Below are 27,819 nucleotides of genomic sequence, written 5' to 3'. Positions count from 1 at the left end.
AATCCCCAGTATCCCGTGTGGTCCTTCGAGCACCACCAGCAGTAATTCCTGAATGTAGAGCCAGGAGTAATCCCTGAGCATAATCGGGTGTGACTCAAAAAAATCAAAAAACAAAACAGAAAAAAAAGAACCCTTAGCATTCTATTCAGTTAAACCAAATTGGCTCTGTTAATACTTTGTATGTGACAAGGAGAGAGTTCTGATAGTCTGAGAAGAAAAAAAAAAAAACTGGAAAACCTGGAAGTCTATGTGTGCAGTAAACATAATGAAACATATTATTAAACCATATAGAAAATGCTGAGATGTCACATAAGTTCAAAATGTAAAGCAAAACGAGTACTAGAAATTGTTCCAAACCCATGGATTGCAAAAGGAGGAATGGAAAAGATGGCACTAGAGGGACCTCAGAGACCAAGATAACCAACCAGATGTTGTGTGCAGGTGAGTTTATTTGGCTAGAACAGATTTAAAGGATATAAAGTCTGTATCTGAACTGTCTCTTGAGACAGAACAGAAATGGAGGAAACATCTGGGCTGTCCTCGGTGTCCTGCTGTCACAACCCCCCTCAGGACGGCAGGGATACAGGCAATGCTTACATGCAAACCTTCAAAGCCCGTGCACTTGGGTGTTGGAAAAGAGATGATTAAGGATAAAGAGTAATTCAAAGGCATAGAAGCTTCTGATAAAGTGAAATTACATATAACCCTACTTATTTAAATTTTGAGAAATATAATCATGTGCAATGATTGAAAATTATAATGTTATAAAACCTGAATTTTATCAGAATATCAAAGTTCAAAACCAAATTATGACTGTTGATGAACTGATAAAAATGCACATGAAATGACTCATGCAATTGCATATATATATATATATGTGCCTATAGATACATAGAAAAATGAATCGATTTTATATATTTAACCTAAAGTAGTAGAAAATATATGCTGTGATAAAATATAAAATGTGAAATGGTTTATATATAAATACAGAACATAGATTTATTCCATTGAGTAACATTTCATTTGACCTTTTCAATGATTCCAAAGTAGGGCAAAACAGTTGGTCCTATTCGAGCTTCAGAAAAAAATGTTTATTTGCTAGTCATGTTATTCGTTAGTCTAAGGCTTTGTTGCAAATCAGTTTATACTGACCTTTACTCTACTATTATAACAGTTAATTTCACTACAAATGCAGGGTTCAAACAATGAATTACTCATTTTAGAAATATAAACTTTTCTAATATCCTGAGATGATTTTTAGTATTTCATTCTTCAGAAAATATGGGTATAAAGTCTAGATTATTTTCTAAATCTTTAAGTTTCAAAAATAGTTTTAATTGTCATTGTAACTTTGAAATATTTTGCTAAAATACAAACTTAACTACTGAATTTAAGTTAAAATTTCCTAAAGTAGAAGCTGGAGAAGCAGTACAGGAGATAAGGCAGTTGCATTAGCCAATTTTGCTTCAAATCACTAGTACCACGTGTAATTCCTTGAGCATTGCAAGAAATGTTCCCTGAGCATAAAGTCAGGAGTAAGCCCTGAGCACTATGGGGTGTGACCCCAGAACAAAACAAAAAGTTTCCTCAGGTAAACTGGTTTATGGAAAAGGATATGAAAACTTTATTTTGAGGAGGAACTGTTATGTTTATATTTATGTCAGGTAAAAAATCATGTCCTTGAATCATTTCAAAGCCAGTAAACATTTTTATGCATATTTGCTTTATTATAATTTGAAAATATGTGTAACATTTTATATATTATACAAATTTTCTTTACAAAGAACTTAAAGAAATTTTGAGCTCAAATTTAAATTCTGTGTTTGTGTGTGTCTGTGTGTGTTTTTGCTCGTCACGCATGTGCCATGCATGCGTTTATGCACAAATAATGTTATGTGAAAGAGATTTTGGTTTAGCCTTGATCTAAGACACAAGACACTTTAAATTTTTCCAGTGCTATTAAAGAAGTGTACTTTAAATCAGCCTGATTTTATCATGGCAATTTATTTTGCCCTCATACAAATGTAGGGATGATTTACAATGAGTGTCTTTATCTCATAAAATAACTAAATGAGTTTTCTGCTTCAAAAGTACTTAAATCATAGCAGTCTTTCCATTTAGGCAACAATTTATGCTTTCAGCAATACAAGTATCATATCAAAATCTGTTATTTTTGGTATCTTTTTTACATGCTCATTGTTTATAACTCAGTTTAATCTAATTACCCTTTGTTGTATTTCCTAAGCTCAGTTGTGTGTTTATGACCGAAAGTCTTATCTATATCACCATTATCATTAATCACTCATGATATACTTGGCTTCTGCATTTTTATAGTCTCCATTCCATTTCATTCTTCCCTCAGATGTAGCTTAAGCCAGTGTGTTTAATTTAGTGTAGACGTCTTAGTAAACAATTTTAAAACTTTTTCAGTCTTTTATGTATTTGGAAAACTATTGCTATAATCATTGAAACATTTTCTTTGGATTAATAGTAAAACATTACAGTTAATAAAAAAATCACACAAAATCTTAATTGAAAAATAAGACATTTTAATTCTAGTTGTTATTGCTTTTTAATTTTTTTTAATGGTTCTTAGATAGAAAACCCAGGACCTCACACTATGAGGTGTGTTCACTACCACAAAACCATATTCCCAGTAAAAGGAAGCTTTGCTTTCAAACTGAAAATATCTTTCTTGATCAGAATGAATGTGTGACTCTTTGGCATGATGACACCAGGGATGTTAAATCTCCCTTTATATTTTTGACTTCTGAGAGTGACACCTCTTTCAAAAATTGAATAGGTCTTATGTCAAAATGGAACAGCTGCATCAGTGAAGTAAAAACTCTTGCTGACAGGTTTAGGGAAAGTTCTGACTCTTCTGTGTTTAAGTGAAAAAAAATTGGAAAATAACATGACAACAATATAAAAGGTGAATTGAAGCCCTCAAACTCTTTCTAAAAATTTAAAAATTTTAGTGACGGAAAGTAAAACTTTTTCAGAGCAATAAATTCCTAGAATTTGGCATGATTTGGGGACAGATAATTAAGAAACTCGTGTCTAAGTTACTTAAAATATAGTGAAAGTATAATAATTATATATACACACATATATATTTATATATAAATCTTTGCAACAAAATTATAAAGAAGAAATTGAGGCACCACCCAGAGAAGGATGGACCCTTCCTTCCAAAAAGAAATTGCAGGAGAACTTAAGTCATACACACACACACACACACACACACACACACACACACACATATATACATATATGTATATATATATATATATATATATATATTTAACTGTAGCACTGTCGTCCCGTTGTTCATTGATTTGCCTGAGCAGGCACCAGTAACTAGTATTGTCTCCATTGTGGGACTTGTTACTGCTTTTGGCATATCGAGTATGCCATGGGTAGCTTGCGAGGCTCTGTCCTGTGGGTGGGATACTCTCGGTAGCTTGCGGGGTTCTCTCTGAGAAGGACAGAGGAATTGAACCAGGGTCGGCCATGTGCAAGGTAAACGCCCTACATGCTGTGCTATTGCTCCAGTCCATATATACACATATGTATATATATTCACATATACACACATATATGTATATGTGTGTATATATGTATATATGCATATGTGTATATAGATATAGATATAGATGATATAGATATATAGATATAGCAGGGCTGTCAAGAGTTCATGCTTTCCTTGTGACAAGAATACTCAGAGTAACTTTTTGTTTTTATTTTATGTTTCAGAACTGTACTTAGTGGTGTTTATTTCTGGCTTATCCCTGGCTCTGTGCTCAGGGATCACTTCTGGCAGTGGAGATTCGGAATCATACAGGATGCTTAGAATCCAACATGGATAAGCAAGCCAAGAGCAAGGCAAGCGCCCTATAAGCTGTACTCATATAAGCTGTACTCATAAGCTCTGGACTTATATTAAATAGAAATCTACATCAAGATAGTCTGGAGAAAGTATATGACTTCCTTTCAAAACCCATATTTCTCTATCTATCTATCTATCTATCTATCTATCTATCTATCTATCTATCTATCTATCTATCTCCCAGCCCTTTTCCACCTCTCACATCTCTTGACATAAAACTATTTCTCTTCATTAAAAAAACAAGCATTATCCCTATTGTAACTAGGACACTTAAACTACAATGAAAAAAATAAGTTAAATATAGTGATGGCAATAGAGATATACATGTTATGAGGCTAATGGAATGTATTTGAGTAAGGTTTTAGCGTTCACTAGTTCACTGCACAGAGCAATGCACTCTCGCTAGCAACTTCTGCCTGCTTTCCTGAAACCACCCATCTATCTAAATGCAACAATCACTGGTGTTTATCAGAGTAATTTTCTCCAGGGCTCCTGAAAGCCAGAAAAGCTTTTGTTAAATTTTCTGTTCCTTCCTTTCTTCCTTCCTTCCTTTTCTTCTTCCTTTCTTCCTTTTCTTTCTTTCTTTCTTTCTTTCTTCCTTTTCTTTCTTTCTTTCTTTCTTTCTTTCTTTCTTTCTTTCTTTCTTTCTTTCTTTCTTTCTTTCTTTCTTTCTTTCTTTCTTTCTTTCTTTCAAGAAAATAAGAAAAATACTCAACCAGAAGAATTGGATTCTAATAGTAATTATATGAAATGTTAACTTTTTTTTTGTTTTTATTTATTTATTTATTTATTTATTTTGCTGTTTGGGTCACACCTGGCAATGCACAAGGGTTAGTCCTGGCTTTGCACTCAGGAGTTACGCCTGGCAGTGCTCAGGGGACCATATGGGAAGCTGGGAATCGAACTTGAATTGGCCACATGCAAGGCAAACGCCCTACCTGCTGTGCTATCGCTCCAGCCCCATGTTGTTATTTTTAAAAAGTAAATATTAAATAAATTATTCTGGGCTATGGATTTGTTTTAAAATGGAGTAACTGATGAACTTATTTGTAGTCCTGGATTGTCACTGACACAACAAAATAATACATATATACAGATGAGTGAATAAAGAAATTCTTTTTATGCCAGATCCTTGGCCTTGGTTCTCATCTAGGGAGGACTTTCATAGACTGAGGTGAGCTGGAAGAGCATACAAAGAGCCGTTGGCATTTTCTAATCTGGAGAAGTCTGATTCCCTCTTGAATTCATATTCCTTTCTTTCTCTCCTCTTTCATCTCTCACCGTAAATTGCTTTTAATAAGCACTAGTTGGCTTGGGATAGAGAGATAGCACAGTGGCTGGACCGCTGTCCCTGCACAAGGCCAACCAAGCCTCAACCCTCCATATCTGATATGGTCCCATCCCGTGTCTCATAGGGTGCCCTGAGCCAGCCAGGAGTGACTCTTGAGTGCAGAGCACCACTGAGTGTGGCCCAAATAGCAATAACAACTGTTTTACTTCACACGCAAATACACACACACACACACACACACACACGCACACACACCATGGAGCCATGGACAGTTATGTCATGTTTGTTTGCACTACAGATAGTCTCTGTTTCTCTCTCTCCATGTCTCTCTCTCTCTCTCGCTGTCTCTCTGTCACTTCAGTGCAGTGCAGTGTGACTAATGACATATTTCAGCAAAACAAAGGTGGCTCATTGTCAACCTCTCTTCAGTCTCTGTGCATTGCTCCTTGCCAATAAGTGGCATGAACTCTGTGAATAACAGTGGTGGCAATAGAGGGCTGTGTCAGACAACTGTGCACATGAATGCAGGAACGCAAGCACGGGGGCCAACCATCTTTTGGCACGTGTGTGTGTGTGTTCTTGACATGCCTACAAACAGCGCCAAGACCCCACATTTGTAGTTATGTCAAAAGTGGATCATTTCTATTTATGCTCTTAATTACAATATACATATATATATTATAGTGGTTATATATGAATACATATTTCACTATAATAAAAGTGAAACAATGGTGGTGGGAAACGTACAATGGTGAAAGGAAGATGAGTGTTGGAATGTCCTATGACTGAAACCCAATCAAGAACAACTTTGTAACTGTGTATCTCACTGTGATTCCATTTAAAAAATAAATTTATAAAAGAAGTGAAAAAAAATGAAATCTTCCATTGTGCCACAACATAGATGAAACTCAAGGGGTTTATGCTAAGAAAAATAGGTCAGAAAGATAAGACATTTGCCAGATGATTTCACTTAGACTTGGCAACTAAACAAAGCATGTGAAAAGACAATATCCAACAAAAACAAACTCTTGAATTCTGGTGATAGCACTGAGGATAGACGGGCCTGAGAAAGGTTCCAGGGACAGCAGTGAAGGGACGCAGGCATGTGCTGTAAACTGTTCAAATAATATTTACAAACAGGGTTATTGATATTTTAAAGAACATAGAGATTTAGAATGCATGTCTATAGCTGAGAGGAAATTTAACAGCAAACTTTTCTATTGATCGTCATCTCCTTCAAGATATTTTGTAGCAGAAAAACAATGTAAACATAGAAATCTAGGGATAAGACTCAGAGGAAGCATTTCGAGAAGAAAGGCACCATTATAGGTGATAGTTTTGTTGTTGCGGGGAATTTTGGAACATACCTAATTTTGCTTAGGATATACTTTTGGTTTAGTGTTCGGATTGCCCATAGCAGTGCTCAGGGGACTTGCATGTGCTTACTCCCCCAGGTAAAATTTTTCAGAGAATCTCAGGTTACTTTCCTAGGACTTCGTTCGATACTCTAAACCATTACCAAGCATCCTGTATGTTCGCATGAGAACCTTGAAACGTGATCCCTGAGTACATATCCAGAAGTTAGCCCTAAGCACTGCTGGGACAGGGCTACAAATAAAAAAAAATTTTAAAAATACAATAGTAATAAAGTGACTAGCTTTAAAACTAACAGGACAATACATCGTGGTGGATACTAAAAGAAACTTTTGCATGCTGAAACCACATACAAGAGTTTATTTTCTACATAAAACTTGCACATAATACACACAGTAATGAAAGAAGCTAGCGTGATGCTGTAACGAGTTTTCACAAAAATATCATACAACTTGAACACATCCATGTGTTTTTCATAAAAAAAAAAATTCTTGTACTTTCTTGATATTAATTTCTAAGCTCAGGTTTGATTTGCTTTTAAAACAGTCCACTTTAGGAAGAAAATGGTTGAAATATGTATGAAGTATCTGAAAAAATTAGTGTAAGAATAAATTCTAACCAAATGAATTGTCAAGAGGCCTGAGATCCAGTATAGCAGGTAGACTGCTTGCTCTGCATGCGGCAGACCTGGGTTCAATCGCAGGTACCCCAGTAGTCCTCTTTTAATTTTTTTTTTTTAATTTTATTGAATCATCGTGCGATAGTTATAAGCTTTCATGTTTGGGTTACAATCCCACAATGATCAAACATGTAGTCCTCTTTAAGCCCCACCAGGAGTAATCACTGAGCTTAAATCTGGAATAAGTCCTGAGAAATACTGGCTGTGGCCCCCAAAACAAAAAGTAAATAAAATTTAATATTATGTCACTATATATATGTATATATATAAAAAACTCAGAAAAACTTTCAGTATGCATTTCCTATATAAACAAATGCACATATGTGAGTATATTTAAGTTTCAATACCTGCTACAATCAACGTGGTAATAAATTCATAAGTACTTTTTTCTCTTTGTGTTTTAACTAAAGCCAGGAGCAATGCAAAGACTCTAAGCACGCCCTGCTAACTACTCTTTAAGTACTTCCTGAGTTTTAAGGTAAGTATGTAATTTTAAGAATCAAATCTGGACTCCATACATTAACTACCTCTCTCACTCAAGTATATGTTCTTATATGGAGATGAAAGGTAAAAATTCCTAGTGGAAATTAAGAAATGTGTTATCAAACTTTCCCTATTACTCATGATATTTTATATCTCCTTCTAGACTTAAAAATCATTTATATTCATTTTTTCTAGGCTCCCTAGATGATGGTTTTATTTTAACAGTAATTGCAATCTACTCCTTCCAAAATTTGAATCTAAATTAAATTTCTTACAAAAATTATATACTTAAAAAAAAGATACTAACATACTTTGGAATATTTTTAATCTAGACTGGTTTTCTGTTTAAAAAACTCATGAGTGAAAGTTATATTCATCAAATAAATTAGTGAAATTGTAAGAAATATTCACAGATTAAGAATGAACAATGGTATGGTCTTTGAATATATTTTAAATAAATTGATAATTTATTCAAATAGAAGATGGAGAAGATAATTTCAATTCACTGAATATAGCTAATATCTTAATAAGTAGATGCAGATTTTATTATTAAGAAAATCAATTGATGTAGCATTCTTTTAAAATTAACATTTAAAGGCTACCAATTGTAGAGCAATTTCTTGACCTTGGATTAAATTGTCATTTTACAAAAACATGAAAATTTATTTCTGGGGTCGTAGGTGATTGCTACTAATTGAGTACATTAGTGAGTAAAATTAAGAAATATACATTAACAACTCCACATTTTATTGTATGTAATCTAATGCAACACAAAACTTCAATTTAATTTAGGAAAACATAATTTTTAATTTTAAGATAAATTATTTTATTCATGTTTTCAGGCTTATATTTTATAACTGGATAACTGGTCTCTAGAGTTAGAGAATTCAGAATCAACATGTACAAACTTCCATAAATAACATACAAAGTCCTTAAAATACTTATAGTCTGAACCTTTTGTTGGTGTGGAGGGAAGATGAAAATCAAACCTCGGTTATCTTTGTACTTCAGTCTCTAGAACCAATGCCTGTGTTGTGAAGGAATAAATGAGAGCTACTTGTTGACAGTATTTTTTTAAATTTATTTTATTGAGTCACCAAGTGGAAAGTTACAAAGTTCTCAGGCTTATATCTCAGTTATACAATGCTCAAACACCCATCCCTTCACCAGTGCCCATATTCCACCACCAATAAAAACAAAACAAAAAACAAAAACAAAACAAACAAAAAAAACAGTATACATCCCACACCTCACCCCCCAACCCCCCACCCCGTGAGTGAGTGATAATTTCACTTCCTTTTCTCTTTACCTTGATTACATTCCAGATTTCAACACACAACTCACTATTGTTGTTAGAGTTTCAAAACAGACTCACTATTTTTGTTGGAATTTATCCCCCAAGAATACAGCTCTATTAACAAGGAAATATTTGATAATAAGTTTTCACTGATGAGAATGAATATGGGCACTGGTGAAGGGACGGGTGTTCAAGCATTGTATAACTGAGGCATAAGCCTTAAAGCTTCGTAACTTTCCACATGGTGATTCAATAAAATAAATAAATTTAAGAAAATATAGACAACCATTTTCTGTCAAAAATATGAAAAATAAACTTGTAAACTCTAGAAATTGTATGAGGACATATATATATATATATATACATATATATATATGATATAAGATATAGTAAATGAAAAACAGAATAAAGAGCATGTACTGTCTATAGACTAAGTTAAGAACAGTGGCCCAAGTATGAGATTTGACTTAGCACCTACTACATTATTTCCTGCTCAAGAAGTTCTTCCCTAGTGCTTTGCTTAAGTAACCAAACAAATTGGGACTGTCTGAGCCTCATATTCTAAGCTATATTTCTAGCAGTTATGATAAAGAGTTCTGTTGTCCATTTACCCGTACTTGGGACTACTTATCACATGACACTGACTTCATGTCAGAAACTAAAAGACAAGAAGACATTGCCACTCAGGTAAACCACTAACAATATAATTTCATGAACTAAAAATAACCGAAGTATTGAATGGTTGCTCTACCAGCTTCTCTAATTTGAAGATTTCTTAATCTCTGAGGTCAAACGCACTGCCTCAAAATAATAAACATGCTTATATATACATATACATATATCCCTATGGAATTGAAGGAAGAATAAGCAGGTACCAAAAAGTATTTTAATACAGTGTATCACATATAGTTTAGAATTTTATTAAGGCATAAATATCATTAAACAAATATATAATATAAAATAAATTCTTGCTTATTCAGGCATCCAAAATAAAATGAGATCTAACATAATAAAAACTGATAGGCTTTCATGAGCTAAGCGGCAGTGAAAGTAAAATGTAAGGTGAAAATGACAAGTTATAATTTGAAAAATGATTTAAAAAATATGACATAGCACCTTAATTTTATTGAAAATTATCATCACTTTTAATGCCACTTAAACTAGTCATGGAAGCTCAAATAACATACAAATATTCATTTGTTCAAATTAATCAAAAATGTTTTAAACTTTAAAACAATTTAAACAAGCAATTAAAAAAGAAGACAATGAACTGTAAATGTATATTTTGAAAGAGCACAAACATACAAACTCAAAAGATCTTTTTTCTAGTTATAATTTATCAACCACTATATTTTAAGGACATTTTGTTAGCTGCAACATGATATACACCAACTTTTACTAGGCAGATAAAATTAATTAGAGCATAATATAACAGAGAATGCAATGGAGACATGGAGATATGCTCTTCAGTTAAGAGAAGGTTTTAAAATTATGAAAAAGAAGGAAATCACAGAGCTATGTGTAAAGTTAAATGTAGCCTATTCAGGAAGGGAAGGGTGCTGACGAATTAGTATGAGTGGATTCAACACCACTTCAGTGGATTAGTTAATGCATACAGGGAAAGAGTTCGCAGAGGTTTATTTATTTATTTATTTATTTATTTGGCGGCAGGTATAGATCTCACCGAGTGGTATTCAGTGCGGTTGATATTTAATGAGAATTTTTAAAATATAAAAGCATAGATGTTAACTTTTCAACATTGAGATAGGGTCACAAGGAGCTGAGAATTTATTCTGATTCTCTTTGTGTAACTGCCAGCTCTGGGTTCCCACATGCACTTCATATTGTAGGTATGTTTTCGTTGGTGCTGAGTAGATCGTGCAGCCGTCAAACTCAGGCCTTGCACATGGCTGACATGGATTCCATCCCCTACACCACAATAAGGTCAGTCTGCCAAGTGATTCCAGGAGTCATCTCTCCGCACAGAGCCAGGAGTAAGCCCTGAGCACCGCGAGGGATGGGGTCTCTCCAAACAAAGCGTTTTATTTTATTTTTCTAGAACTCTGCGAGAGCACCTTTTCAACAGAATTAGAGTACTGGAACTGAGTTATAAAATAGAAGAATCTTGAGTACTCTAAGGGGTTTGAGAAAAGCACCAACAACCTGGAAGTATATTGTTACAATGATGAAAGAACTATAGTAGCAGATTTTAAGAATATACAGATTTGGAGGCTTGGTGGGAGTTTTTCCTTTTGTGTTTTTGTTTTGTTTTGTTTTGTTTTGTTTCTTGTGTTTTGGGTTTTTGTTTTGTTTTGCTTTTGGCTTTTTGGGTCACACCTGGCAATGCTCAAGGATTACTTCTGTCTCTGCACTTAGGAACACTCAGGAGTTACTCCTGGAAGTGTTCCGGGAACTCTATGGAATGCTAAAGATAGAACTGAGTTGGTGACATATGAGCCAAACGTCCGCCTAGCTATACTATCACTCTGGTTCCTATACAGATTTTGTGATTGGATATACTCATTTGATAAAATAGGATTAGGGATTTGGTATGGATCAAGTAAAAATGTAAAGCAAACACTTTTCAGTGAATTTATCAAATGAAAAATTATTGCTGATTTTGTTCCAGAATATCTCCTGTTGAGATATTCTTTAAGGTTGAGTCTTTCTGAAACCGCATTTGAACTTACTGAAAGATGTTAAAGAGATTTGCCAAAATTATTTTTTGCAGGTAAAATTGGTAAAAATATCAACATATATGAGGCTGGAGCAATAGTTCAGCTAGTAGGGTGTTTGCCTTGCATGCGACCGACCTGGGTTCCATCCCTGTCATCCCATATGGTCCCCCAAGCACCGCCAGAAGTAATTTCTGAGTGCAGAACCAGGAGTAACCCCTGAGCATCACTGGGTGTGACCAAAAAAAAAAAACATATAAAGGTACTGAAAGAGTCAAATATATAAATATTTTTAACTAGATGTAAATGTTGGAAGTTGGTGCGTAGAGGATGAAGATAGAAACTGCAGGCAGTGAGCCACATTAATTCAAGCGTAATCGTCCAATCCAGGTTGTTAGGCCTTCAAATGAATCGATGCTCATGGCAAGTTCGTGTTGACAAGGATGCCAATGCCACCAATGCCTCTGTTGTCTCATGTTCCGAGGAAAAATTCTTCTCCAGTGTTGAAAATGGTGTGATGTGATTGATGTCTCCTCGTTTCGGTCAGACCAATGATGTCGTACTTGATCTTCTGCGCTTGCACCATCAGGTCCTTGATGGATGCTTTTGACGCGTTGAAAGTAAAGACAATCATCTTAGTCTTTTTTTGTTTTGGCAGTCTAGTTCGTCCCCAAGATTTTTTCAGCCTCTCTTTGCTCATATTTCTTAACGCTGCCATATTGGGGGCTCTTTCGGTGACAGGTAAATGAGGCCAATTGTTGCTACTATTGTTGGCATATCGAATACGAGTGTGGAAAAGGCGGATTGCAGCTGAATCTCAACAAGAAGATATTCATAAAAAACAAACTGGTCCCTGAAGCTCCATTTGCTCTCAATGGAATGAACATCTCCAAATGCAGCAGCTATGTGTACTTGGGTTGAGAAATCAACATGAGGAATGACTTGGTGCCAGAACTGCGCAGGAGGAAGAGAGCAGCGTGAAATGCCTTCAAGAACGTCAAAGATGTGGTTAAGAGAACGAAGAACCTCTGACTCCCAGCACATCTTTTCGATTCCACCATTCTTCCTGCACTAACATATGCCTCAGAGACCTGGGCCCTACACAAGCAGGATGAGAATGCTATTAGGGTATCCCAAAGAGGAATAGAAAGAGCTATGATGGGAATATCATGTCTCACTCAAGTGAGAGAAGAAATCCGGAGTTCTGACCTCCGTCAACAGTCAAAAATCAGGGATGCTGTCTCGTTTGCCAAGGCATCGAAAATCAGATGGGCCGGTCATGTAATGCGATTCCAAGATGACCGTTGGATTAGAGCTGTTACAGACTGAATTCCACGGAATGTCAGAAGACCACATGGCTGCCCACCAACTAGATGGTCAGATTTTTTCATCAAATCTCTGAGTGAAGGATTTGAGGCTCTTTCTGTTCCTGGAGCGAGCAGGTATCATTGGCTACACTAGCTTGAGACAGGACAAATGGAGATGTTACTGGCACCCGCTCAAGCAAATTGAAGATCAATGGGACTACAAGTGACAAGTGAAAAGTACAAGATGCAAATGTATTTATATTGATTACAGTAACATACATGTTATGGACTGAATCGTGTTCCTGATAAATCCTATTTTGAAATAATCACAGAAAATATCAAAAGAAATCTCTGAATACAGAATTGCTATATATAAATTTTTGCTATCTTAAATTAGTTTGCAGTGGTTACGTCAGCAAAGGCAAGGACAAATATCTGTACTATATAATAAATGATAGTGTTAATACAATGCGATTATGTAAAGAAAGATTATTTTCTGAGATGCTCTTCTCCTGAATGAACTTTGTTGTTCATTCAGGAGAAGAGTAGAATTTATAGTTCTGTGTAATCACATTTACATTCCTTCTATGTAAAATGTTTCCTTGTAATTATTTCTTATGCTCTGAATCATGTGCCCCATTTCTACTTCCTCATTGCCTCCAAGGCTATCTGCCTAGATTTGGTGCCTTAAAGAGCCTGATGGATGAGTCTTACCTACAAATTTAGTAAGTGCTCATGATTTATTTCTGCACTGAAATTATACACGATGAAATTAAATTTCTCTAGCCTTGTAGTGACAGAGCTGAAGTTTTTTGTCCGGCATCACAACTATGAACTTTGTCCCTGGACTTGCTTTGCTCATATGTGACCCTTCCCCAATCTTGAACTGGGATTTTGAATAACACCAACCAATCACATACTCTCTCAGAACCTTGTGTGTTCCCAAAGAATCATTTAATTGCTTGGTTGGTGATTGTCTGAAGCCACATAGTATGCATTGTCTCTAAGCTGAATGTGACACTATAAGCTTCATTATGTCTCTTCCAAAACTCAGACAATTATCAAGACAGAAAATTATCAATTTTAAACATCTTTGGCATCCTTAAAGTACATCTGTATTTTTCTTCCACATTACTATTAAGGAAAAACCAATACATTCTTACAACAAACAATTAATTTTCCCACCTTCCCTTTTATTTACCTACTATGCAACAATGGGTAGGGTTTTCCTCTATTTTTTTGTCCAACTAGAATTGGGCTTATGACACCATGATGTTCCTTATCCCCTGAAAAGTTTTCCAATCTCTGTTTCTGATATGGGAAAGCCACAAGCTAAGTTCAAATCTCTTTTATCTCTGAGAAATGAGCCAATCTTAAATTTGTGTCTCACTACAGTTGGAAAAATATAGCCAGCTTTAAGCGGACCAAAGTTGCAACGACCCTTTTATTGTCAGTAGTTTTCATCTTGGAGTTGAAGAGATGGAAGGCATTTATTTAATCATTTATAACTGTAAGATTACTGGATATGAAAACACATTTTCAAATAGATCAAAGTTTGCAATTCTTATAACCAGACTTTTAGAATAGATGACCATTCATTTCATTTTATGATGCCTCAGCTCACATTTCCTCAATATTAAACTTCTCAATATATTGGTGAAATAATTTATTGATATCCTTTAAGTTATTATTTTGCTTCTCAAAAAAAGCAGTTCCTGGTATAAAAATGTTCAAAGCACATCACAAAGGTAAATCAGTTTTAAGATAATTTTATTTTGAGCTTTACATAATAGAAAAGTCAGACTGATTGCAGATAATTGAGATGAGAAATGACAGCTTCAAAATTTATAAAGACTAATCTGTCGGTCATAAGCAAAGCCATTTGGATATGATATAAAGCATTAATAGTTTCTCTAAACAAATGTTTCAGACAACAGTAGACAAAAAATTTCAGATATAGTTTAAAATTATCTAAATGAAAAATAGTATAAGACCTTTAAAGCTTTACAAATTATAAATATAAACCACATATTTATATTTAGAATAATAATTATTTTTCATCATAGCTACAATAAACTAGTATAGTAAAATACTGTTTTTGAATATGAATAAGGTTTTAAAAAATCAATCTTAACTTTATTACATATGCCAGAAAATAAATGATTGAATCCTATATTTTTTGTTGGAAGTAAGTTTTAGATAGTTTTGGGGGGGTTGTTTGTTGCTGCTGTTTTGTGTAATAATAGGCTATTCTCAAGCTGACTCCTGGCTCTATGCTCAGCGATTATTTCAGGAAGGACTCAGGGGACTATATGTGGTGCAAGGGATTAAACAGTGGTCATCCACATCCAAGGCAAGTGCCTAACATGCTACATCATCTCTCAAGCTCTTAGAGAGTTTACTGTTAAAACAATCTTTGTTTAGGAGTTTAATTATGAAATTATATTAATATTAATAATAAATTATCGCCCCATCTTGTGCTTCAAAAACAAAGTTTATGGGTTTTTTTTGTTTCATTTTAAAATAAATGTCATTACAATGATGCTAATCAGGTCAGAAGATGAACATAAAGAAAGTGCACTAGAAGAGCAGGAATTAAATGCAAAAGCAAATCCTTAAAGATATCCATTTTATATTCAACATAATTATTGATTTCATGTATATTTTTTAAACATTCTCAATTTCATAAATTGTAATTCCTCATGAAATTATTGTTTTCCTAAATGAACTGCTTGACAACAAAGTCCAACATGTTATTTTATTTCTATGGTTTTCATAAATCAATCATGATTTCAAAATATTATCTGTTTCCAAAAAGATATATGCTACTGATAATCACAGTAGATTTGATTAAATATTCCATATTTTTATAAACATTTTCTACCCATAGTTCAGGTATATGAAAACTGTGAAAACTTAGTTTTTGCCTTTTATTAATTTTAAAAACATAAATCTGTTTTTCCATTCAGAAAGTTTCATTGTTCTAGATGGAGTATGGAGGTTTTATACATTTATTATTTTCTAGTACTATTGAGCTTTTTGAAAAAAAATAACCTCTGATCCATTTTACTTCCACACACTTTCTGTTGCGTAAATATTATAAACTGAGTTCAAAATAATATGAATTGTAGAAACTTATCATACCATGTGATTGAATTGTTTTGCTTATTTTTTATGCAAAGTTTCTCCTAAGCAAAATTCAAGCTAATAATGGTATAGATGCAAATTTATTTCAGTGAATTCATTTTGAGAGGAGGATGTCTAGTTTATTTCTACAGAAATTAATATAGATAGAATACTCTAATACTCTTATCAGGCCTTAGTTCCTGTGCTCACAAGTGGATTCTAATGGCCTTAGGACTAATTAGCTTTACTACTCCCTAAGAATTCCATTCCCATGAGGGCCCTTACCTGTCTACCTGCCTACATCATATCCACCTACCCCAAAGCAGAAAATTGAGGAATTCTATTGAAATTATAGAAAAATATATAGAAACCTATACATGATATTCTACAATAAACAATGCAAGGTCTACATAAGAGAGGGCATTTAATTATCTGTCATATTACTTAAACGTTTATAACAGGAAGAATAATATTAGAACTATATCAATAGGAAGAGTTTGATATGACTATATGAAATACTTTTCTAATGATCAAATCTATGATAAACCAAAACAAAGTATTTATTTATTATTTATTTAAACTACTTATTGAATTGTTTAAGTATACATTTATCTGCAAGGATTTTTTTTCTAGTATTTCAATTAGGAGCTCAATTTTTCTATCACTAGAAGGAACAATATCATATTGCTCCTACACTCTGTTTTCCCTTTACAAGAAATAGAGATCTTCAAAACATAATTATATAAATTTTCCTTACTTAGGTTTTGGTTTTCTCTCATATATGGAGAAAAATTCAAGCCTTAGAAGTCAATTATCATGACAGCATTTCAAATACAAATGAACGATCTTCCAAAGGATTAAATTTCATGTGTTTGTGAGGAAAATAAATTTTGAGTTTCCCTGTCCATAAAAGATCTGAAATGGTTAAGCTTTGAGTACTATCATAGCTAGGTTTTTCAAAAAGGCCTGATGTTTTGTCAATATTGATTCAAGCTTCTCAGTGTCACTGGAGTAAAAATAATAAAGTTCTGTTGCTGCAGGGACATGAAGGGGGGAAAGAAAGCATTTGATTGATTCTTCCATTATCCAATGACAGGTATTATAAAGTAGAGAATAAAAATGACAATTAGATGTTAGGTCTAAGGGAAAAATATATGAGACTGTGTAAGACTATAACAAGAGGAAACAAAAGTCTAAAATGCAATTTTTTAAAAAAGGACTAATAAAAGATTTCATTCAACACAATTGATTGTTATATTAATTCAGATTTTAATTAATGATCTGAGTATTTTCCCTCTTAGACTTACTTTTAAGAACAAAAGCTGATTTAAAAATAATATCACAAAACTTTTTGCATGCCTAAATATAATTAACGATAAGGTAGCACTGTAGCACTGTTTTCCCTTTGCTTATCAATTTGCACAAGGGGGCACCAGTAACATCTCCATTGTGAGACTTGTTGTTGTTACTGTTTTTGGCATATCGAATACGCCACGGGTAGCTTGCCAGGCTCTGCTGTGTGGGTGGGATGCTCTCTGTAGCTTGCCAGGCTCTCTGAGAGGGATGGAGGAATCAAAACCTGGTCAGATGCATGCAAGGCAAATGCCTACCCACTGTGCTATCGCACCAGTCCAATGATAAGGTATTTGAATAATATTTTTAGGTTTATGAAACAATTTCAGAGTATTATTTTATCAAATACATTACAAATATAGCAGAACCCAGCTGAGTATTTCATAAACATAGATACTAAATGACAGCAAAGTTTAATGAATTACCGATTGTTCTTACCCAGAATTTAGTTTAATTTTTGTTTCATACTTCAACTATTTTCTTATATTCTACACACACAACTTTGTGTAGATTCCTGGTTAATCGTAATCTGCTTTTGATTAACATTTTGGAATAATTGTGCCAGTAAGAGAATAATAAACTTCAAGGGAAAATAATTTTATGTACAATTAAAACTGTTTCAGGATATTTTTCAAAATGGCATATGTACTGCTTCTAAACTACATATTTAAATAATATATTTAAATAAATATGTGTCTAAATAAAATGTATCTAAATAAATATGTATCTAAATAAATATGTATCTAATTATATCCAATCAACAGCCAAGATCCAGAGACTATAAAACAATGCTCCAGGAAGAATGTGGCCACATTCTTGGCCGAGTGACCTCTTACTATCTAGTTCTTCCTCTCAGAAAACTCGACAAGCTACCGAGAGTATCCTGCCTGCACAGCAAAGCCTGGCAAGCTCCCCGTGGCACATTTGGTATGCCAAAAACAGTAACAAAGATGGGTCTCATTCCGTTGACCCTGAAAGAGCCTCCAATCCGGCACCGTTAGGAAGGACAAGTAAAGAGAGGCTGCTAAAATCTCAGGGCTAGGACGAATGGAGACATTACTGGTGCCTGCTTGAGAAAATCCATGAAAAACAGGATGACAGTGATGCAGTGATATAGTGATATCTACCTATTAAATACATATAGCGCACCTATTTAAATAAAGATTTAAGTATGAAACTAAAGGTAAGTATCTAAGTGAATATGTAAAGTTTCACATAATCTTATGAGCAATAATATTTTCAATTGGCTAGTTTATTAAATAGTTTAGAATAATGAAATATCTATAGATATATGTATACCACTCACTAGGTAGAAGAAAATTAAATGGTATAAAATAATCAAGAAAAAGTCACAATATCTTCCCACAGAGTTTATGATCTAATAAGAAAGATAGATTTCTAATAAATTAACACCAGTATTATGAGTAGAAAGTGTAAATTAATTTTGAAATACAGACATTGTAAACTTCAAGTAGCCTTAAAAATGGGGTGCAATAGAGAATAACTGTAGCCATTTGAATTTTTAATCCCAATATTCATATTTATAAAAACCTTCCTATAAAATGGGGGAAAATGGGAGATAATCAAAAGTCAGAATCTAGCTTAGAAAATTTGTATACATTCTATACAATGAGTGATTTGGGAATCCATTTCAATTTCCACTAGATAGTACTGGATGACATGACCACACATAAATTATAAGGCAGATTGGGTATATAATCATAATGTATGTCTTTGGAGAGAAATAAGCATGCTTTGATGAGAAGCCAGCATCCTATGCTAAAACTTGCATTTTCTTTTTATTTCTTTTTGAGCAAGTTAAACTTTGTTCTTATTCTATTGTATGCTCTCAATTTAGCTACAAAGTTTCCTACTACCCTCTCTTATGTTATTCTCAGTTCTTCAAGTTTCTCATTTAGTTGTTGTAAGTTACTTCCTATCCTGGAGATGCCATCTGAAATAGCATTTCTTCAGGAAAGCAGGTGTAGCTTATCCTTTCTTCTACCCTAAGATGTGACTTGATGTTTCACCATTACAGTAAGTCACTGCTTCTCTTTTTCTAGAAGGTAGGGTCCGCTTAACATCTTCTTCAAATCAAAAAGTTCCTAGAAATATTAAGTACTCAATAAACTTCTCTTGATGTGAATGCTTTACATTTTATGTGTAGTCACATATATATTTGAAGTGGACTTACCGCAATTTGTACATACCTTATTTAGGTACAATCCAATGTAATTATTTTCATAAGTATAAAGAAGTGAAAAGTACAACTATATTATAACAGAATAGAAAAATAATGCAGCACTGTAGCACTGTCCTCCTGTTGTTCATCGATTCACTCGAGCAGGCACCAGTAATGTCTCCATTGTGAGACTTGTTATTGATTTTAGCAAATCAATAGGCCACAGGTAGCTTGCCAGGCTCTGCTGTGCAGGCGGGATACTCTCAGTAGCTTGCCAGGCTTTCCGAGAGGGATGGAGGAATCAAACCCGGGTCAACCATGTGTAAGGTAAATGCCCTACCCACTGTGCTATAGCTCCAGCCTGACACTAGAATGCAATTCTATAAGCTTAATGTAGCTCTTACTTATCTATACAAAATGATTATTATTGTGAATGTTTATATGCTAGTTGGACTAAGGAGAAAAGGAATACACCCATAGTTGGAATTTCAGTCTTGGGAGTGGTCCTGCTGAATGAGTACCTGTCCTAGAAGAAACATCCCCTGAGGGAAAGACTTTACCCCTATTGATTGTGACCACACCTATGTGTAAGTCCCAACTGCTCATGATTTGAGATTTAATTAGGCTGTAAGAGTGAGGTGGGGAATCCAGAGGTGAGAGAAAGAAGCAGGAGGAGAATCAAAGGGGAATGAAAATGGAAATAGGATAAACTGCAACTGACTCCAACAAGTCTGGTACTCGTTCCTTCCTTCACCTGCCTATCACCATCTACCTCCCCTGGGTGCGGGAAGTGGTATGAGACTACCGAATGCAGGCGGCAGGAGAGAGAGAGAGAGAACCAACATGCGTGGCCCCTTCATAATTTCTTTTTAGTGAAGATACAAGAAGTACTAAACTGGGAAGAATTGGTCTGATCACTGACAAAGAGGAACATATGGTTCTTTTGATATTGCCATATAAATATATCAATGGCAACAGCTCTGACACCCCTCTATACAACATTATTATTATTATTGAACTTTTTTTCTCTGACTAAATGGAGTTAGAAATATCTGTCTCATCATTGCTGAAGAATGATCAAAAATTGGCCAAATATTGGCAAGTGAATTGATTTTTTAATGGCATGGTTAGATGGAAGTGTTTTGATCCTGAGTCAATATAGCATGAAAAATACACATTTTTTTTTCATGCAATTTTGTTGAAGTGATCATTGCAAAACCAAGCTCTCATTGGAAAGGAATCTTGATGTAAAGGACAGAAGAATGATAAGAATGCAGGTTTATAGTTCAATATGTTGAAATATTAATTTTGAAATATTAATCTAGACCATGTTTCTGAAGTAGGTTACACCTAATGAGTAAGGTTGCATTTCTGTGAAACTATAAAATAAGATAAATGATCTCCAGCAGTCTTGAAAACACCCTTCCCAATACATACTTTGACTTACTTATAGTGTAATTTAATAATAAAATTTGTACGTGAATATCAAACGATTTGGTATAAATTATCTATCAAAATTATGCTCCAATTCATTAAGGCATCTTCCTTATAATGTTTGGTCTATCTTTTGCAAGTATTTTTACACAAATCACAGGTTTGGAAAAGGTAGAAATATCAACCCACATTTGTGTTCTAACAGAAGGGGTAAGGAAAAAAGTTATGACAAAATCAGTCCTTTCATCAGTTATTTTTCTGTTAGCAAAACTTTTTGAGGAAGTGTGAATTAATGTTTGTAGAAACAGAAATATATAAACATCTGACATAGACAGTTTTATGATACTGCCTACCTGTTCATGCATCATACAAACAAAAGCCATTTATAATTTTCTAGCTATATTATATCTTAGTCATAGCAACCAAATATTTGACTTACATTGAAAGTGGTTTCTGGAGCCATAATTTTGGTCATAGCCTTTGCCACAATGATTGATAGGTAAAATTGAATTTTTACTGCAAAAGTCTCAGTCTGTTTAGGTCTAGAAACAGAAATGAATGTATCGACCAATTGGAGTTTGAGTGAACAGAATTTTATATTGATGCCTCAACTTGATGTTCCTTAGTGATACTTTGTATGCTTTGGATAGAAAAAAAATTCAACATAATTATATGTTCCAAACTTGTTTGAGTTGAGTGTTAGAATATCCTTACAGAATCAGCATGAAATAAAAGTGTGCCAGGAAATTCCAAAGGGAAGCATTTTGCCAGATGACATGTTAGACTAGAATAAGGTAAATTTTCCTGAACTGCTCCCAAAAGCAATTTGTTGTTGCAACTGTTTTCTTCAACTTAAAATTACTCCTGATGTTTCCCAAATGATTCTTAATAGTCTGATTGTTGCATGTGTGAATGTTAGTATAGTTTTTGTATATTTTAGCTCGCTCTTCCAATTGTTTTAAATACAAATGCACAGTTATCCAAGTTAAGTACTATAGTCTGTTGCTTTTGTTTTCACATCTTTAGTTTTCTTGAGATTAAATATTGATAGAGTAAGGGTAAGAAATTATTAATATATTGGCAAGTAAGTGTGGTAAAAACAGACATTTTCAAATATAGAAAGTATTTAAAAATAAAAAAAGCATATCAGAGAGTATATATGATATCTGGAGTATGTATGCTTATTAAGCAAATAATGTCTGTATAGCACTCTGTGTCTTGAGCAGGCACCAGTAATGTCTCCATTGTAAGACTTGTTGTTAACTGTTTTTGGCATATCAAATACGCCATGGGTAGCTTGCTCTCAATAGCTTTCCAGGATCTGACGTGCAAGCTGGATACTCTCGGTAGCTTGCTGGGCTCTCCGACAGGGATGGAGAAATGAAACCCAGGTCAGCCGAGTGCAAGGCAAACGCCCAGTGTAGACCAGAAAAACTCTAAGACACACATTGTCAAGTACATTAATAGTCCTCGCATGAGTGGTTTGTGTGTGTACATGTCTGAGAAGTCTACACTTACAAAATTATGCATTATTTTATGTCTTTAGTGTGTATATTTATTAATTCATGCAGTCCTACATTAAACAAACCTGAAGCAGCTTCAGATTGTGCTAATTATGTTAGCTCTGGTGAATATAAAATACAGTTATTAACATAAGATGTTAATTCCAAATGAACTTCATTTTGTTTCTGAGGATGTTTTTATTTTTTTCACTTAATTGACTATATATTTTCAAACTTAAGGTAATAGACTACCCAACAAAATATGGGATATCTTTGCAATATCATAGAATTTTGTATATTTATAAATCTAAGAAAAAATGAACTTAATTTTTTGCCTTTGATGATGTTCACAGAAAGAAGTGATATTTTTACATAGGTATATGTAAAGCTGAGAATTTTTTTGACATAAGTAAACTGAACTGAGTCTATATTTAAATTAACAGACAACACGTTGAAGTAGTCTAAGTAAGAATGACAAGACAGAGGTCACAAGGAACACACAAAAGAACAGATATCATTTGTGTTAGCATATTTTATTTAGTAAGTTTATAAATAACACCTCTCCTTGCTATTAAAAAAGGGAAGTGCTTGTTATCTACTGTCAAAATCAAAAGAGGTATTTTTATGTGTCAGAAATTGCCACTTTTTTTTCTTTGCTATTAAAAGCCATCTACTGTAACCTGAAGCAAAATCTTTAAGCTTTCTAACACTTCTCTGAGCTCCCTCCAAAAGCAATTTATATCAGCTGGCAAGGTCATTAAGGAAACTGGTCAAAATGCAGGTGGGAAATGCAACCCTGTTGGGTAGAGCCCTAATGCTTCCATTTATCAGGAACACAAGGTCATATCAATGATGTTGAGTATTAAACTTTGATTTTCCAGGAATCCCAGGGCAATTGCCAACTTGAGATCTAAAATATGTGAAAAATGTAAGTCTGCAGGATATTTTATTTTATATATATGGACAAACATTTTAATGTTGTATATGAACTTATTTCAAAAATTATGAAAAAAAATTTCTGCAAAATAATATCACAGCTCTATATATTGATGACATTTTTTCCACTACCTGTTTTAATCGTATTGCCTTGTCTTGTCAACATACTAAAAACCCTAACAGAATTTCCATGTACCCTATATAATAAGATCCTCATAAAATAAATAATGCATGTATGTTTGTTTACACGCATATACTGTCTTTTTAAAATTCAATAATTTAGGTGACAATATTGTCCTTTGATCATCTCTCAAAAACCCCTCTAGAGAATTCTGGGAACATTTCTCAGTCTTTAAAGACAACAGTTCCAGGAACTTTTTGGGTCAAATAGAACTTTAGGGTTTCCTCAATTGTCATTCCCTTTTCCTTCTTCATTAATATTCTACTGATGTGAATAGACTTGTTGCATTTTTCTTTTTTAACTTGTCCACATAAGATTAGTAGACATGGGCCAACCTCTCACTGTGGTATTATGATTTCATCTTTGTAGTCTCTCCTCTCTCAATGGATTTTTGCCGAGTTCAAATTATGTTTCAACAGTTTAAAAACTAAAAGAAAACCACTCTTGAGATTGGAGAGATAGAACAGTCCAGGACACTTGTCTCACATGCATCTAAACAAGGCTCAACCCTTGGGACCCCATGAGGTCAGTCAGAGTAATCCCTAGACACAGAGAGAGGAATAATCACTTAGCATAATACTGTGTGGCCCCCAAACAAACAAATGCAAATTCTATTTCTTTTATCAATAGCCCCTCCTCAAAAAGTCATTCATACTCATTCAGAGAAAAATATCCATGCCCTGGGGCCAGAGCAAAAGTACACCAGGTTAGGAGCTTGTTGGCCAGCCAGCCCTGGTTTGATCCTTGTCATGCCATGTGGTCCAGTGAGCAGTGACAGGAGACATCCCTGAGCCCAGAGCCAGGGAAAAACTCTCAGCACCCCTGAGTATGGCCGCCAAACAAAACAAAGCAAAATTTCTCATACTCCAAGTGATATACCCATTAGTATATTTATATTTCTGTCTTGACTGGAGCAATAGCACAGTGGGTGGGGTGTTTGCCTTGCACGTGGCCAACCCAACAAGGCTTTGATTCCTCCATCCTTTTCGTAAAGCCTGGCAAGCTACCAAGAGTATCCCACCCACACAGCAGAGCCTGGCAAGCTACCTGTGGTGTATTTGATATGTAAAAAACAGTAACAACAATTCTCACAATGGAGATGTTACTGGTGCCACTAGAGCAAATCCATGAACAAATGGACGATAGTGCTACAGTGCATATTTCTGCATATTTCCTCCTTTTTTTTCTCTTCTTCTTCCACCTCTCTTCCTCTTCCACTTCCCCTGCCCACTTTTGGAGGTGGGATGTGGGAGGGCAGGGTGCTAATCTTCCACCTATGGCCTTTTCTATGAAGAGGAAGAGGGAAGGGAGTGGCACATCTCAGAAGGGAATTATCCTGGGGGTAAAAAAAAAAATCACTTGGCTGGACCGATTTACGTCATCTTCATAGCCTTTGCTATGATCATTGACAAAGTGGACAGAGCATTAGCAGCTCTATAACCAATAGTGCAGCTGCGGGCAGATGCATAGTCACCTGAGGCTGGTGAGTCCCACTCCTCACTGTGGGTCTCTCACTGGGAAAAGCTTTGCAAAATAAGGAAATAGGAGTGCCCAGGTCAAAGTGATGGACAATATGCTCCCAATTCAACTGAGCTGGTCATCACTACTGCTGGCATTCCTCCATTTATCATTGAGTATGTGAAACGTATTTGCACAGTCATGTTGGTGATCCTGTCTGAGTCCCCTCAAAGGGCGTGACCATCTCACACCCACCCAAATTGTCCAGTTTTCCACTCATCTTTGCAGAGGGTCAGGTCAGGTTCCACAACAATCCTACACCACCCCATTCTTGTACCTCAACCATGACCTGGAGGAACCACTTCTAGAGGCCTGTATCATTCAAGGATAACATGCCATTCCACAGCCAGATTCAACCAAGCTCCACCAGTCGGCAATGTAACCATCTCAGTTTCCCATAATGCATAGCAACGCAGGGTGCAGACACATTTAATACAGCTCACCAAAGGTGAAACGCTATTGTGCAGATTTGGATGCATCTGCTCAGACTATTTCTCATGAATTTGGCATTCAGAATGATTTGATTGACTGTACAATCAGGCTAGAGCGATAGCACAGCAGGTAGGGAGTTTGTTTGCCTTGCACATGGCCGACCAGGTTTGATTCCCCCAACTCTCTCAGAGATTCCGGCAAGCTACTGAGAGTATCCTGAGAGTATACTGAGAGTATCCTTGGCAGAGCCTGGCAAGCTACCTGTGGCATATTCAATATGCCAAAAACAGTAACAAGTCTCACAATGAAGACATTACTGGTGTCTGCTCGAGCAAATCGATGAACAACAGGGGCGACAGTGATACAGTGCTACAGTGCTACGGTTTGGTGCCTTAATTGGGCATCAAGGCACCAAAATCAATGAGATCTCTTAGATCTCTGGGGCACAAATCAAAATTATGAATCCAGAGGAAGGATCTACTTAGAGAAAAGTTACCATCACTGGATCTGCTGCCAGCATTAGCCTGGCTCACTACCTATCTAGTCAAGGTCAGCTTTCCTTGGAGGCGAGTGTCATGCACAACCTAGAACAATGCAGACTCATCCATAACTCGTGCTGTTTAACAACGCACATGATATATCTTCATAGTTTCTGAACAGTCAGTGATTCCTGATAGTGTGCAAATTTTCAGTTTTTACAAACGTAATCACCCACCCTTGATATTTAATGAAAGATTTTCATTCCTTTCTTAGTAGCAGAAAAAGAATCCTGACAAAAATAAATTAATAGGACATAAAGACCTTAAAGTGCAAGGAATGGCTGGAAATAATTTGTGATTGAGGCCAGTGGGGTAAGGAGAGTAGATATAGAGTGTATTAGTTGGATTCTGCAAAGCAATCACCAACACAGAATAAAACAGATACAAGGATCATTATAGTAAGTATCTCAGGAATGACCAGTTAGGAAGCAGGAATAAAGGAGAACCGGATTAGCTGCCTTCTAATCAGACAAAGAACAGAGGAGTGTTGATAGTTAAAATTTCCAGAAAACAAAAAGCAAAATAAAACATAAATAAACTTTGATTCTGACAATAACAAGAAAGTTAATTAGTGGGGAAATGGAGTAAAGATTGGTTAAAACAGACACAAGAGCCAGCGCTGGAGCAATAGCACAGTGGGTAGGGCATTTGCCTTGCAATTGGTGGAACCAGGTTCGATTCCCAGCATCTCATATGGTCCCCGGAACACTACAAGGAGTAATTCTCGTGTATAGAGCCAGAAGTAACAACTGAGCATTGCTAGGTGTGACCCAAAAAGAAAAAAGAAGAAGTTAAGAAAAAAAAAAAAACAGACACAAGAGTTCAGCTGTTGATAATTGGAAACTCAACTTATGGTGATCACAGTGTAACATTATGTAAGGAAATGTACCAGAAAAACATGCACATTTGTAAAAGCAAATATTACTTTAGCATGTTTAAAAAGAGAAACATTTAGTTATATTAAAAATATGTAGTATAAAGACCCTTGGATTATCATACAGCCCTGGAAAAAATTTCAGCCATATAAAAAAAAGAGGTTCTTCAAGAAAATATCTTTGTTTCAGGAGCCCAAAATCAAGCAGAAATGCTATAGATTTTATTCTCTTTAATACTCTCTGGTTCATGCATACTAACTTCACACACACACACACACACACACACACAGAGGCACACACACTTACACACACATAATTTAAGGTCTTATACTGTAAGCCACTTAAAATAACCTGGAAAATAAGAATATTTCAGCAAAAATATCTAAACCAAAAATACTGATTCATAGCTGATATTGACTCAAAAATTTCACTTTGAAAATTCTAAGGATTTTGGACTAGAGCAATAATAGTACAGCAGGTAGGACACTTGTGTTGTACTCAGCCAATCAGCTACAATCCATGGCACCCCATATGGTTCCCAGAAACACCAAGTGTGATCCCTGAGCACAGATTCACGAGTACGAACTGAGCATTTCCATGTGTGTCCCAGCCCCCTGCAACTCCCGCAATCCCTGTGATCTCCCTCTAAAGAGATTCTCTACAGGTTCGTTTGGCTGAAATTTGTAATGCAGCTCTTTCCAGGTGGAAATAATTGGCAGCACACAAACTGTCAGAATTTATCATTT

At 35.0% G+C, this 27,819-nt stretch overlaps 1 pseudogene; it reads left to right on the top strand.

Moving 5' to 3' along the window:
• The first annotated feature begins 359 nt into the window (after positions 1-359).
• Positions 360-26,315, top strand: LOC129401720 (poly(rC)-binding protein 2-like; annotated as a pseudogene).
• Positions 26,316-27,819: the final 1,504 nt, after the last annotated feature.

Source organism: Sorex araneus, chromosome 2, assembly GCF_027595985.1.
Source record: "Sorex araneus isolate mSorAra2 chromosome 2, mSorAra2.pri, whole genome shotgun sequence".
NCBI classification, from domain to species: Eukaryota; Metazoa; Chordata; class Mammalia; order Eulipotyphla; family Soricidae; genus Sorex; species Sorex araneus.
This window is presented reverse-complemented; position numbering and strand designations above follow the sequence as displayed.